At 45.7% G+C, this 12,864-nt stretch overlaps 1 long non-coding RNA gene across 15 annotated transcripts in view; it reads right to left on the bottom strand.

Moving 5' to 3' along the window:
- Positions 1 to 12,864, bottom strand: part of LOC136144681 (uncharacterized) — a 421,108-nt gene that overhangs the window by 184,170 nt on the left and 224,074 nt on the right. For 12 of the 15 annotated variants that reach the window (XR_010658627.1, XR_010658626.1, XR_010658619.1 and 9 more), the window contains one exon: positions 6,164 to 6,227. The exons of 1 other annotated variant lie outside the window; for it this stretch is intronic. This is a non-coding gene — a long non-coding RNA (uncharacterized lncRNA). Of the gene's footprint in view, positions 1 to 651; positions 758 to 6,163; positions 6,228 to 12,864 lie in introns of all 15 variants that reach the window. 2 more of the 15 variants (XR_010658623.1, XR_010658621.1) reach the window with 1 other exon arrangement.

The raw sequence follows: 12,864 nt of genomic DNA, 5'->3' as shown, positions 1-12,864 counted from the left end.
CTGCAACTAGAGAAAGCTTACGCGGCAATGAAGATCCAGGGCAGTCAAAAATAAAGAAATAAAATTATTTTTTAAAAAAGTGTATGACTTGATTAAAACATACTTTATTGCTATGGATGATGAGGGTTGTACGACAACGTGACTGTACTTAGTACTCTGAACTGCACTGTTAAATATGGTTAAAGTAGCATGTTTTATATTATGAGACTTTTACCACAATTAAAAAAAATTTTTTTAACTTTATTGCTAGAAAATTGCCAAACCTGAAAATGCAAAGCTGCCACAAATCTTCAATTTGTAAAAAATGCAGTATCTGCAAAGCATAATAAAACCAGGCACGCCTGTATCTCCTTCCACTAATAGGTGTTTGCTGTGTGCTTACCACAGGCCAGGCACTATTCTAGGCACAGGACTTCAGTTCGGTAAAAGACAAAACCCAGCTCCCCAAGCTTACCTGAAGGGAAGCCAGTCTCCACCCCTCCCCAGGAGAAACTATCACCCCCACTTTCCAGATGCAGGAAAGAGGTTCAGAGAGGAAACATCTCAGGGCCCATGAGGAGCAGAGCTAGGATGCCAGGCTAGATCCCATATCTCAGTTCTTGGTACCACTTCATGCCATCCCTCACGTTAGAATCAAGACCCTCGACTCACCCTCCATGCCAGCCCCGGGTCTCACTCTTCCAAGCTGTCAACCCTGCGCTGAGCTAAACTGCAGCTGTGGGAAACTTCAGTACAGTGTAAGCCTCCATTTCAAAACCTAAGGCAAGAAAGGAAGCAGTGGAAACCAGCGACCTCTAAGAAATTCAGAGCCGCAGCCTCATCTATGTCTGGGATGCAGACATTCCCACCACTGCCCCAGCCTCTCCCACAGGGTCCCACAGACCTCGGCCTCAGGGAGGGCCCGGAGCAGGGGGAGGCGCTAAGAAACACAGCCCTGCTGTCTGAAGGCCGCCGTGCGGGGCCCTCTGCCCCAGCGGGCCGGCCAGCCTCTTCTGGTTTTGTGTGTGTGTGCGTGTGTGTGTGTGTGTGTGTGTGTGCGCAGCTTGGATCTCCAAATAAAAGAGCTCTCTGTGGGAGGGAATTAAGACAGGAAGGGAAAGAGAGGGGAAGAATGGACTTTTCTTGAGCTTCCACTTGATGCTCATTCTTTAAGAGCCATTCCGTCTCCAGACAAGGGCCTGGGTACACGCCGCTGCTCTCGTTTCATAGACCAGGGATCGGCAGACTTTTTTTGTAAAAGGCCAGGTAGTAAATATCTTTGATTTTGTGAGCCACGCAGGCTCTCTCAAAGCTACTCAACTACGCCATTATTGTGTGAAACCTCTTCACACATTGTTACTGTGTAGACAGTACATACATGAAGAAGCATGGCTGTTTATCAATAAAACTTTATTTATAGACACCAAAGTCTGATTTTCCTCCAATTTCCAAGTATTATGAAATAGTCTTCTCTTGTTTTTTTTAATTCAAAAGATGTAAAGATGTTTACGTTTCCATTTAACTTAATTTGCTTTTAAAATGTACATTCAGAGACATAACATTTTAAAGGTAAAAATCATTTAAAATGCAGCACCCATTCTTAGTTCGTGGGCTTCCTGCAAAGGTGTAATGGGTTGGATGTCGTCCAGAGGTCACAGTTTGCTGACCTCTGTCCTAGATGATGTCACTGCTATGCAGGAATGTTGGGCTTATGCCTTAATCACGTGGTATAAAAGTCTAACCCAGAACCTAAGCTTGCAAGTTGTTGTTTTTGTTCAGTCCCTAAGTCGTGTCCAACTCTTTTGTGACCCCATGGACTGTAGCCTGCCAGGCTGCTCTGTCCATGGGATTTCCCAAGCAAGAATACTGGAGTGGGTTGCCATTTCCTTCTCCAGAGTATCTTCCTGACCCAAGGATGGAATTCGAGTCTCCTGCCTGGCAGGCGATTCTTTACCACTGAGTCACCAGGGAAGCCCTAAGTTTGCAGATCACTGGTGTAGAATTCCTAGGGTTTTAGCAAAAGCTTATCTGTCTTTGACAATTGCAGGTAAAACAGTAAAGGCTTTCACTCATTGGTCCATTCATTGATCCTTTAAAATGTGCAGATCCAAGAGGTGGAAAGTATTCATGTCAAGAGCCCCTTTTAAGCCTTAAAACAATTCTTGAGACAGTTGGTTATTTACCACATTTATCTCCATTTTTCCAGATGAGAGCACAGAGGTATAGAGAGAAGCCGTGTTCTTTCCATTTTCTCAGCTGCTTAGTCATTGTGGGGGTGAGATGTTTTCCTTAAGGTGCTAAAGCATAACTGAAATACGCAAAATCAGAAGAACAGAAAAGAGAGAGAGATTTGAAAGTTTAAAAATACATATACCGTTCCAGCTGGAGCCAATGGGAAAATCTCAGAGGAGGATGGATTTGGACTGAGCAGCATTTCAACCATCAGAGATGGAGTACCCTGGGCAACAAGGAGCAGAAACAACAAGGTCCCAGAGAGGGGACGGAAGGCTATATAGAGAGCAAGGGATTTACTAAGCTGTGCAAACATTACAAAAGACCCTGGGGAGGTGGGCTGGGCTGGCCAGAGGAAGACCTGAGACTCTTGCCTGGGGGAGGGGATGAGCTTCAGGGAACTGGAAATTCCTGGGGGCCAAGTGCCTTAGTTTAGGAGTGTGACTGGTTTCAGAAGGTGCTAGAACGGGGTGTTGAAAAGGAGTAGGGGAGAAAATTCCACACAGGAGAGGGGCTGACCACCAGCTGGACATTCTCGGCCAGAGAGTTTGCAGCCCTTGTGGCGCTGGGAGGGTTTGCTGAGCCCACCTTCTTGCCTTAACAGGTGAGCTGGTGAAAATGGAGGTAGCTGGCTCTTCCAGGTTTAAGCTCAGGCACCTGGTGCACAAACAGGAGCAGAGCTCCATCTAATTTTTGACCCTGGGAAAGCCCAGCTTCTTCACCCCCTTTCATATCCTGATATTCACACCAGGGCGGCCATCAGCAGTCTGGCTTGGGGTTGTGAAACTGAGATCCTGAGGTCACAAAGTCTTGATTGAAGATACATCCCAAGTTTTCCCTATGACTGCGAATAATGATCGCATTTGGAGATCAAACCAGTCAATCCTAAAAGAAATCAACCCTGGATATTGCCAGAAAGACTGATGCTGAAGCTCCAATATTTTGACCACCTGATACAAAGAGCCGACTCATTGGAAAAGACCCTGATGCTGGGAAAGATTGAAGGCAACAGGAGAAGGGGGCTACAGAGGATGAGATGGCCGGATGGCATCACCGACTCAACATATATGAGTTTGAGCAAGCTCCGGAGATAGTTAAGGACAGAGAAGCCTGATGTGCTGCCATTTATGGGGTCGCAAAGAATCACACAAGAGTGACTGAACAACAAATAACAAATAATGGTTAGCATCGAGTGCTGGTGGCATGTTTTCACAGGCTATCCTATTTAACTATTTAATCTTCATAACCTGATGAGAAGGTATTATATATATATTATATATATATGTCATATTACATGATATGCCACCAAAGAATCTTAAGTGTAAGCAGTTGCTCCGTACTGTGCTGAGTCCACAGCTAGTATTAAACCCAGGCTGTTAATGCTACAACCTTTGTCTTTCAAGACCTTTTCACATCTTTACGATACCCCTCTAGGCATGAGACACACCCCAGGGGATATTCAGTAGAAGAGAGAAAGGGATGAAGGAAGAATCTGAGTCTGGGGGACACCGGAGTCCCTGCTGTCTCCCCGGATGAGAAGACCACGTGCGTGCAGGGGAGGAGCGGGTAAACGAGCTGCTGGGTGACGTGGGCGTTGGAAGGCGATTCTGGGTAAAGGTCAAGCTTTCCAAAGCGAGAGAGCAGGCAGAAGGGTAGTGACTCTATCCAAGTGGCACTGGCTTAGCAGGCTGCCAAGGCAAGTACTGAACGTGGCCTGGCATGTATCATTGTATAATCATCTCAGCCTTGCAGGGTCACTCCAGAACACCAGGGCAAACTTCGTACCAGAAAAACAAGCTCATGAACGCCTGCCAGTTAGGACAGTCAGAGGAGTAAACACAGGAGGAGTCACGCACCTGGGACCCCCTAGCAGCCCCCCTGTCCCGCTGGGCTGATAATAATCACATGGCAGCATTTACGGAGCAGGTGCACGACCGGCTTGGGAGGTCTCAGAAGCTGCACATGCACTGTCTCTTAGACCATCAAGAGGAGTCTTTGGGACTTCCCTGGCAGTCTAGTGGTTAGGACTCTGCGCTTCTACAGTGGGGCGGGGATTGGGTAATAGGTTGGGGAACTAAAATCCCACATGCAGCGCAACATGGCAAAAAAAAAAAAAGAGTATAAAAATAAAAGTCCGTAAAGAAAGTACTAAAATCATCCCATTTTACAGATGAGGGTCAAGAATTTGCCATGGATCCTCGAGCTATTCCACGGTGGAGCTGGAATTTGACCCCAGGCAGCCTGATCCCAGCAGGTACACCCGTGGCCTCTGTGCTAAAAAGGGGCAACAGGGCACAGGGTCATGGAAAGAAAGATCCCAGATTCTGGGACTGTGTGGAATCTGATCTCAGCTCTACCGCTTCTAGCTAGAGCTGGGTGACCTTGGATTAACTATGCTCAGTGTCTGTTAGTTAATGGGTAAAACACAGATTCCTGGGTTCTTGGGTAGTGGTGAGAATGAGGTATATAAGCAAAGTGGCTGCCAATAGTTCCTTCCTAACTGGTGTCTGGGTCTCATGAGGCACACTGCCTCTGCCACCTACCAGAGTACAGCATGGGTCTTCTCTGAACCTCAGGTTTCTCTTCAGCTCCCATCAGGAGTCACTTCCACTCTCCTGGGCTGCACTTTCTGTTTAGTGAACACCCAGCTAAAGTTGCATCAGGTAACCCCAAAGGCTACCCCCAAAACACGTTCTCTGATCATCCAGCCCCAGGTCTTCCTCCATCCCAGCACAGTCAGCCTTTAACCCCACCCATTCATTCTGTTCTGAAAGAGATGGGAATACCAGACCACCTGACCTGCCTCTTGAGAAACCTATATGCAGGTCAGGAAGCAACAGTTAGAACTGGACATGGAACAACACACTGGTTCCAAATAGGAAAAAGGAGTACGTCAAGGCTGTATATTGTCACCCTGATTATTTAACTTATATGCAGAGTACATCATGAGAAATGCTGGGCTGGAAGAAGCACAAGCTAGAATCAAGATTGCCGGGAGAAATATCAATAACCTCAGATATACAGATGACACCACCCTTATGGCAGAAAGTGAAGAGGAACTAAAAAGCCTCTTGATGAAAGTGAAAGAAGAGAGTGAAAACATTGGCTTAAAGCTTAACATTCAGAAAACTAAGATCATGGCATCTGGTCCCATCACTTCATGGGAAATAGATTGGGAAACAGTGGAAGCAGTGTCAGAATTTTTGGGGGGGAGCTTCAAAATCACTGCAAATGGTGATTGCAGCCATGAAATTAAAAGACGCTTACTCCTTGGAAGGAAAGTTATGACCAACCTAGACAGCATATTAAAAAGCAGAAACATTACTTTGCCAACAAAGGTCCATCTAGTCAAGGCTGTGGTTTTTCCAGTGGTCATCTATGGATGTGAAAGTTGGACTGTGAAGAAAGCTGAGTGCCAAAAAATTGATGCTTTTGAACTATGTATGGTGTCGGAGAAGACTCTTGAGATTCCCTTGGACTGCAAGGAGAGCCAACCAGTCCATCCTGAAGGAGATCAGTCTTGGGTGTTCATTGGAAAGACTGATGTTGAAGCTGAAACTCCAGTACTTTGGCCACTTCATGCGAAGAATTGACTCATTGGAAAAGACCCTGATGCTGGGAGGGATTGGGGGCAGGAAGAGAAGGGGACGACAGATGATGAGATGGTTGGATGGCATCACCGACTTGATGGACATGGGTTTGAGTAGACTCCGGGAGTTGGTGATGGACAGGGAGGCCTGGCGTGCTGCGATTCATGGGGTCATAAAGAGTCAGACACGACTGAGCGACTGAACTGAACTGATTCATTCTCTTGCCAGTTCATTACCCTCCCTCCACTCAGGGAATAACCAAGAAATTTAAAAGGTAGAAAATTCAGCTGAGGCAATCTGGCTTATTTCTAGAAGTTAAGACACTCAGTCTGGAGTGCAAAAATTAGAAATCTTGAACTCACCAAAGGCAGGTGAAGACAGTCTTCTATAAGGCTTTCCTGATAGCTCAGTCAGTAACGAATCCACCTGCAACACAAGAAACCCTGGTTCGATTCCTGGGTCGGGAAGATCCGCTGGAGAAGGGATAGGCTGCCCACTCCAGTATTCTTGGGCTTCCCTGGTGACTCAGCTGGTAAAGAATCTGTCTGCAATGCAGGAGACCTGGGTTTGATCCCTGGAGAAGGGAAAGGCTACCCCCGCCAGTATTTCCCAAACCAAATAGGTTTCAAATAGAAAGCAAAACCTCCCATCCTGCCTGCCTCAGAGGTAATCAGTTCCATAAACGTAGAATTACCAACCTCAGGAGACATTATATTTCCTCGTCAACCAAGAATCCTGCCACCCCTTCCTAAAAGCCAGGGCCCCCTCTCCTGGGGAGGGGCAGGGAGGTCCATGCATAGAACTGTGTTTCGACATAATTGCTCTCCTTTGTAATCCTGAGTGTTCTATAATATACATTTTAATATGCATTTTAAAAGCATTATTCTGAAAAGTCAAAAGGGTCCAAGGCACACACACACAAAAAAATCCAAAACTCTCTGAACCTGGAAGGACTAGACCTTAGGAATGCATGAGTCCCTTGTGCTTCAAGAGATAATTCCCTGAAGGTTTCTAATAGGTTTCCAGATAGTAGCATGTTGCCCCACCTTTCAGCTTCTTGGTGGAAACCCTCCTCCTTTGCCTATGGATGTGCACAACCAAGAGGAGAGACCAACAAAGCAAGAATGACTTTATTCCGATATGTACATCCTTTCTCATGATGCCTCTTGCCCTGCTAGGCATCACTGCACGTATTCCTCACAGCCTGCAAATCTGGGGAGGGTGGGGGCCAGGCTGAATCTTACAGATCAGCACCTGTATCTGCACCTAGGAAGAGCAAGTCTCTGATAAGTGTTTGCTGAATGCACAGGAGAGCAGGCAGGGAGCAGGTAGGGAGAGTGAGAGTCCTTGGGGAGATTGCCCTTCCCTCCAGCAAATTCCTAAGATGTTTTCTCTAGGCCTCAGTGGTCTGTTTAGAATTGTGGCCTTTTCTTTTCAATTAGGCTACGCCTTTGACAGGTTGGCGTATGACACCTATGACCGGATGGCATAAGGTCTGCCTCCTGGGGTCAGGGGTTGAGCGTGTCCCCTCACCCACATAGACAGCTGGTCCCTCATTCCTCCCCCGCCCCCCCCACCGAGGACCACGCAGTGTGATGACATTTGTCCATCAGTCAGACAACCAGGCCTTGCACAGTTAACATCCTGGGAACACTCCCACCCCAAACCTGGCGGGTATGCCTTCAAGTGCATGGGCAACATTCCTTAAGGCCAACCATATGCTGAGCCATAAAATATGTCTCAATACATTTCAAAGAACTAAAATCATGCAGAACACCTCTGAGCACAATGGGAAAAAAATAAAAGTTAGCAAGAGTAGATATGGAGAAAGTCCCCGACTGTTTGGAAGAACGTTCTTAGTGCTGGACACAGAGTAGGTCCTCAAGCATTTCCCCCCAGTGTTTTTCTACATTATGTCTATGATCCTTCCATGGCTGCTAGAGTGATGGTTGACTGCCAGCTAAGGACACAGCTGCACCCTATCACGGCACTCGCTGCCCCGTCTGTGCAGTGAGCTGGGGCAATGTGCTTATTTGGGGCCCCCTCTGAGCCCCTCAACTTTCACCAGGTGCACAATGAGACAGGAGGCCACCATACTGCCAAAAGGGGGTCCCTCCCCACTCTCCACTCTTAGGGCCCCCAAGCTTCTCTAGGGGTTGCCCAGGTGTGGGGCAAGAGCTTCACTTGGCAATGCCTTTTACTCTATTTACTCAGAATGTTCTCTGGCAAATAGAATCTAATTCATTTTGCTGAGGGAATTTAATTAACATTTCTTGAGGAAGAAGTATGCAGGTCAAGAGACGTATGCAGGAAGAAGTTTGCAGGTCTGAGAAATCTGTATGCAAGTCAAGAAGCAATAGTTAGAAATGGACATGGAACAACACACTGGTTCCAAGTCAGGAAAGGAGTACATCAAGGCTGTATATTGTCACCCTGCTTATTTAATTTATATGCAAGGTACGTCATGAGAAATGGTGGGCTGGATGAAGCACAAGCCGGAATCAAGATTGCTGGAAGAAATATCAATAACCTCAGATATACAGATGATTCCAGTCTTATGGCAGAAAGTGAAGAACTAAAGAGCCTCTTGATAAAATTGAAAGAGGAGAGTGAAAAAGTTGGCTTAAAACTAAACTTTCAGAAAACTAAGATCATGGCATCCAGTCCCATCATTCACAGCAAATAGATGGGGAACAGTGGAAACAGTGACAGACTTTATTTCGGGGGCTCCAAAATCACTGTAGATGGTGACTGCAGGCATGAAATTAAAAGACGCTTGCTCCTTGGAAGAAAGTTATGACCAACCTAGACAGCAAATTAAAAAGCCGAGACATTACTTTGACAACAGAAGTCCATCTAATCAAAGCTATGGTTTTTCCAGTAGCCACGTATGGATGTGAGAGTTGGACTATAAAGAAAGCTGAGCACCGAAGAATTGATGCTTTAGAACTGTGGTGTTGGAGAAGACTCTTGAGAGCCCCTTGGACTGCAAGGAGATCTCACCAGTCCATTCTAAAGGAAATCAGTCCTGAATATTCATTAGAAGGACTGATGCTGAAGCTGAAACTCCAATACTTTGGCCACCTGATAAGAAGAGCTGACTCATAGGAAAAGATCCTGATGCTGGGAAAGATTGAAGGCAGGAGGAGAAGGGGACAACAGAGGATGAAATGGTTGGATGGCATCACTGACTGGATGGACTTGAGTTTGAGTAAGTTCCAGGAGTTGGTGATGAACAGGGAGGCCTGGCGTGCTGCAGTCCATGGGGTCGCAAAGAGTTGGTCATGACCGAGTGACTGAACTGAACTGAACTGCAGAGGTTGGTACATGATAAAACCTCCTCAGAATTCATTCCATGGAAGATTTCTAGTGGGATTCCATTGACAGAGGAGTTCACAAAGATAAGAATAATGTTCTGTCTTATTCTAGCTGTGAGGCTGTGAGCAAATGACTTCATCCCAGTTTCCTCATCTGTAAAGTGGGGTTGGTAGTAAAAGCACCTGCTAGGCTGGTTATGAGAACTAAATGAGTGGATCCATAAAGATAATTCCCAAGTTTCTCTGTATAATAACAAGCAATACCAAGCCCTTACCATCAACCTAACCAAACACACTTCATTTTCAGGACAGTCCTGGAAAGTAGATACTCAGGTTATTCCCATTTCAAAGATTTAACAACATTAAAGCCCAGGAAGGCTAAGAAACATGCCCAAAGACACACGTTATAAATCACAGAGGTAGGATTCAAATTCAGTCTAAACACAGAGCCTCAAGAAACTTCCAGTCTAATAGAAGTGACCAATAAAAGCCACCAACACCTAGAGGACTGCCAAGCTTGTCCCAAGAACAATTAACTCGGATCCAAGGGCAGCCAGGAATCTCCCTGTGGGAACAAGAGTTCAGTTGCCCTGTTAGAGCTGAGCCTTGAAAGATGTTTTATTTTCATAGGAAGAGGGGGAGTCAAGAAAAGCCTCATAGGTAGAAAACTCACATTGGCAAAGGCAAGGTGGGTGTTAAAATGAATTCCCTGTTTAGGCAAGGCTGTAGAGACAGCTGGGCCAACAGACCTGGGCTTCCTGGAGTCTCCTTTGAATTCATTTCCATGTCTTTGCATTCTGACCAGCACAGTACTGTGGGTGAGAGCACAGGCTCTGTGTCTGATGGACGAAGAGGATGTCATGAGGCTGTGACTCTGAGCAAGAGACTTAACCCATCTTGTCCTGAAGGGGGCTCACCTTTCAAATGAGGGCCAACCACCAACTCTGGGCAGCTTACTGACTTCTTCCTGGTGCCTGCTAGCACTCATGCTTCTTTGCATCTCTGCTCTAGTTGACACGGCTTGAGTCTCCTCTGTCTTTCTGTTCAGACCCTTCTACTCCTTGGCTGACATCTCTTAGGAAACAACTACATCAAGTCCTAAAAAAGAAGAGACTCCCAAATCAAAGAGGAATGGGGCTTGGCCTAGTACCATTACTAGAGAAGAGTTTCCACTGAAAAGAACTTGTCTACTCACAGCCAGATTTGGGGATCTGACTTCATCCCTCTTGCAAAAAACACTTCTGCTAAATAACTGTGATGCAATGTTACCTGAATTGTAACCATTTGACAGCTGCCCAAGGAAGGCACTTTCTGCCTGGACCACAGGTTGTCTCCATTAATCTTTGTTTATAGTGCATAGAATGGAATGGCTAATTAGAGACTTTCATACAAAGATGCATTTGCTTTAATATCTCCTCTTGGTCCTCAAACCTCAAATTTGGTGGAGTGGGTCTTGTTCTGTGTCCAGGCTTAACTAGGTGTTTATGTTATTCACTCCTTAAATCAAAGGTCCTAAGATATACATCTTTTCAAATTTCAACATCTCCAAAAATGGTATGTGCCTTACAATCAATGGCATATAGAAGTCTATTTGGGCTTCCCTGGTGGCTGAGTGATAAAAGAATCCACCTGCCAGTGCAGTAGATGCAGATTCAATCCCTGGATTGGGTAGATCCCCTGGAGAAGGGAATGGCAACCCACTCCAGTGTTCTTGCCTAGAGAATCCCAGGGACAGGAGAGCCTGGTGGGCTGCCGTCTATGGGGTCGCACAGAGTCAGAGATGACTGAAGTGACTTAGCAGCAGCAGCAGCCAGTGTTCTTGCCTGGGAAATCCCATAAACCAAGGAGCCTGGTGGGCTATAGTCCATGGGGTCGCAAAGAGTTGGACATGACTGAGCATGCGCATACATCTCTTGTAGTTCACAAATTAATCATGAGGTGTGTAACTGATAGCATCTTAAGTTTGAGGCAATAGAGTATGTGCTGGGAGCCATGCGAGGTTTAAAACAAACTTTGCTTTTCCTCTAAGCAACCACCACATAAACATACTGTCACTCCTCACTTACATATGAGATCTGATGTCCAGAATATTTAAGAAAATCTTACTTATGACTGCCGTGTATGAGGGAGAAAGAGGGTGGAATTCTAGTTCCTATTGCTGAGTGCAAATGACTGCAAAACTTAGCCTTGTAAAACAACAATCACTTTATGTTACTCATGCATTTTTGATGGAGAATCTGGGAAGGGCTAGGCTGGGTGGTTCTCACTGGGGTTTCCCATGCCCTTGTAGTCAGATATCAGGCTGTGGTCATTTGAAAGTACAGATGGTCTAAACATCCAAAATGACAGTTTGCATGGCTATCAGCCAACCCTGGGGTGCTGGCTGGGAGCTCAGCTGAGAGCACAGACCAGAGCACCTCCATGCAGCTTCTTCAGCAAGGCAGTCTCTGTGACTCCCCAGACTGAGTGCCTAAGGAAGCCTGAAGATGCTGCATGACCATTGCCACTTGAACAATCACTGAGACTCAAGTAAATGATATAAATCCCATCTTTAAATAGGGAGAATATCAAGGAATGGGGCTGTTTTGTTTTTAAACCATCACAGATGAGAGCCCTGGTCTCAGTTATGCAAAGACACCATGTGTGGGACTGCTTGTCTGGTACCCAGGTTCAAAGGAAGGGAGAAAAAGAATTAAATGTGATGTAGATGATTATAAAACAAATGCAGGAGGAAGAATTCAGTCACCTATATGTTCACTTTCAAAGTATTCACTTTGGATTTTTTAAAACCCTGGTCCAGTGTTGCTTTTGTTGTTCAGACTGTATCCTGAGTTTTCTGGGAAGTAGAATCAGGGCCAACTTAACAGGATCACAAGAAACATCAGGCTTAAAACTTTGTCAGACACCATTTATCACTAACCAGACACACATTATGTTATCTAACTTAGTATTTACTGAGCATCAGTTACACAATGTTCTGGGTTCTGTGGATACCTGAATGGACAAAACCATGCCTCCTTCCTTTCAGGGCTGATATTCTTATGGGCAATATAAAAAGTCACCAAGGGACTTCCCCAGTGGTCCAGTGGTTAAGATTTCGTGCTTCCATTTCAAGGGTGCTGGGTTTGATCCCTGGTCAGGGAACTAAGATCCTGTATGCCACTTGGTATAGCCAAAAATAGTTAATTAAAAATAAATAAATAAAAAGTCACCAAATCTGTAATAATATCAGCGAGTCCTAAGAATTATGGCTAATAACAGAAAATGAGAAGTGAAGGAAGCTAAGTTCCAGTGGATGGTCAGAGAAGGCCTCTGTGAGAGCTGACATCTGAGCAGACACCTGAATGAAACGAGGAAATGAGCTGGGCAGGAAATACAAGGAACAGAGTCCCAGAGAAGGGAACCATAACGTGCAAACCTGAGGCCTACCTGCACTCAGGTATGTCTGGCCTATGGCACAAAGGCCAGTGTGGACAGTAGGGTCAGCAATGGGGAAAGTGGCAGAGAGGGTGTTGTGAGTCATACTAAGAACCTCGGATTTCATTCTAAGTGAGATAGGATTCCACTGGAAAGTTTGAGCAGGGGAGTGCCATGATTTGGCTTACCTTTTTATTTTTTTATAGTTTTTTTGTGTGTGTGTGTTTGTGCCTGCATACCTGTGGCATGTGGGATCTTAGTTCCTCTACTAGAGATTGAATCCACGGCCCCTGGAAGGTGAAATCTTAACCATTGGACCACCAGGGAAA

Source organism: Muntiacus reevesi, chromosome 12 (genome assembly GCF_963930625.1).
Source record: "Muntiacus reevesi chromosome 12, mMunRee1.1, whole genome shotgun sequence".
Taxonomy (NCBI): Eukaryota; Metazoa; Chordata; class Mammalia; order Artiodactyla; family Cervidae; genus Muntiacus; species Muntiacus reevesi.
This window is presented reverse-complemented; position numbering and strand designations above follow the sequence as displayed.